Consider the following 2,901-nt stretch of genomic DNA (forward strand, 5'->3'; position numbering starts at 1 on the left):
AGTCTTCAGGCAGGATGGCGGCGGTGTCCGGCTCGTACATGTTGAACCAACTGTACTTTATGAGCTTCGAGAACGAGCGTAGAAGCTCACCTCCTGCTTAGCTTCTCTGCTAACATCTATGTTATGAACTGAAGGAAACTTGATTAAAAGCCAAACAACAGCTCCCTCTCCTGGACATAATAGTGAACTACATGTTAATGCTTTGGTTAATACAGGCTAATAACACGTTTTTTTTTTTTTTACTTAAATAGTTAAATAATAATAATAATCACAACAATAATACAGCAATAAATTAGCTACTTTATTGTATTAAACATTTTGAAACAAGTGTATTTAGTATTTATTTAGCATTTTTTTAAAAGTACTTTAGGGGTTCCTTGTAGTACTTTCTCACATGATTTTTTTTTAATAATTATAATAATAAAAAAGTTTTATAGTAGCATTTATAGTTCCTGACTGTTTCTGTATTGTTTACATCTGTCCAGATTTTTTGTAGCCCATTGCTTCTTACCACGTTCTCTCTTTGTAGGATAAGTAAATCTTTTTGTTTCCATTGACTATTTTACAGATCTTGACATCTTTCTTACACTACGCTCACATAACCCAAAACACCACAATGTGGCAACCTAAGTTTTTCAGCAAAATCAACCGGTGGTTGTGCAGTGGCATTTGTAAGTGGGTGGCAGCAGTTCATATTAAGCAGCGACCAGTTATTTGACATTGGACAGTGACCGCCCAGGCACATTTGGTGGTTGCACGTTGGCAGTTGTTCATGTGACCATAAGAGGTTTGCTGGCATGGAAGGTCAGAGTTTAAATCTGCACAATCACTTGCTATATAAACAATACAGCAGGACAACCCATTACGCTACCACCTCTATGCTTCCTAAATGTTTTCTGTAATCCACCTTTCCAAAAATAAAGAAGTACATAAATATTTAAAATTTAAGTTTAAGTTTTATGCTTTGAAATATAACTTAGATCACCAATAATACCAAAACTTTTAGTTAAAAAATTGCAAATGCTAGGATGACTTCAGAGATAAATTCCTGTAAAAACTGATTTATATTTAACTTCATAGGGATCATATGTGATTGAATCCATACTGCAAAGTAGTTCAAAAGTAGAATATTTAATGTGATTTTTTTTTCTGAACTATATACTTATCTGATACATTTTGCATGAACTGATTCTGTTAAACATCAGCACTTTCCGATGGATTTAAGCTTTGTTTTCTTTAGATGGATATTTATTAAATTTATTACTTACTTTTTCTTAGATGCAGCTCAGACAAGAAAAACAAAGACATTAATGGAATTATCTGTCTTCAAGTGGAGCCGATTGTAGTTCGTACATAACAACGACAAGCTTTTTTAACAAGCCTTTTTTCATGTGTTCCTGATTCACAGCAATTTGAATAACGAAATAATAAGTAATACAATTTTGAGCTAATTTTTCTTTATATGTGTTCTTGTTTTCCTGTCTTCTGGAGAAGAGGGTCTAAACACAAAAAAGTGTGTTAAAATTAGAGCCCTTGCTGCATTTACTGCTGATTGTATGTTTTCCTCATTGACTAAAAATGCTGCTCTTACACTTTTTTTAGCAATTAGGATTTTACCACATCAGCATTTTTTGAGTTTATGATCCAAAACTTTGTGATCAGCTGTCAGCAGGGTGAAGTTACACACTGTTGCTGTTGTGTGGGCAGACACAAGCTCTAATCAGAACAAACTGGATAAAGCAGCAATCCATAGCAAAATACTACTACAATTAATGCATAATAAAACACACTTTACTCACAAAAACAAAATTTTCACTAAAAACGATAGACTCATACAGACTCAGCTTAAAAACGTGCAATTTTCTCATGTTTGAAGAAAAATAATCAATTTAAATGAATTAGTGAAATTTCACCATAAAACTTACATCAAAGTGTAAAATTTTACACAAAAAATGTGAAATTTAAAAGATGATTATGTTTAAATGAGGGAAGTTTGATGAAAAAAAATTAAAATGATCAATCTTGTTGTCAATTGTTGTAATGAAAGCTATGGAATAAAATAGATTTTACACTAAATTTTACTCTAAAAGTGTCAAATGTCCAAGAATCATCAAGTCTTAATGTTTTCTGATTGTTATCAAAATGCATGAGGCTCCATACATTACAGCAGACAAAGACCAACTCCAGTTAACCAATCAGAGGTGCTAAAATTTTTCCAGCATCAAAAACTGTCCAATCAGCTGTTTTTTTTGGATCAGGACAGAAGAAATAATTTACTTTTGTAAAGTCCACACACTTATAATAGCACAAAAAAACAACAACTTTATACTAAAACAACCCAGCAGATATTTATTTTTTAACACAGCTCCTTCTCTGCTCTCTCTTTGGCTGATGCCTTTTAAAAGAGAATCTAAAATGATGACTGCAGGACCACATGAAAAAAGTGGGAACCAACAAGTCTGATGGTATCGCCTTCCTCTTCTGTTGATGAGGCAACACAAGTCGGTCACAGTGTCTGTCAGGGTCAGAGTTCTTTATGTAAAACAGCAGGACTAGACAGGTTCCACTCAGGGGTTTAGTTTCAGAGTTTGAAAACTTCTGCAAATAGTTAGATAGAAAATGCAAGTCACCTGCTGCTGAAGTTAGTGCTGATGAGAGAGAATCTGCAGGAAAAGAGGAGACTTGATGCCTCAAAAGAAGGGATCGACTCTGGTTCTATTCTGCCTTTGAGTCATTATGTTGTTTTAAATTCAGAAACTTCTTTGAAAATGATAATAAAAAAGGAGACAAGACAAGAATTTCGGTGAAAGAAGCTGAATTTTCTGAATTATTACTGACTGATCCCACTTTTAGGTATAAAAGGCTCAATTATAAGGCTGATCAGTATGTTACTTAACAAAC

The sequence above is a fragment of the Oryzias melastigma genome, linkage group LG13 (genome assembly GCF_002922805.2).
Source record: "Oryzias melastigma strain HK-1 linkage group LG13, ASM292280v2, whole genome shotgun sequence".
Taxonomy (NCBI): domain Eukaryota; kingdom Metazoa; phylum Chordata; class Actinopteri; order Beloniformes; family Adrianichthyidae; genus Oryzias; species Oryzias melastigma.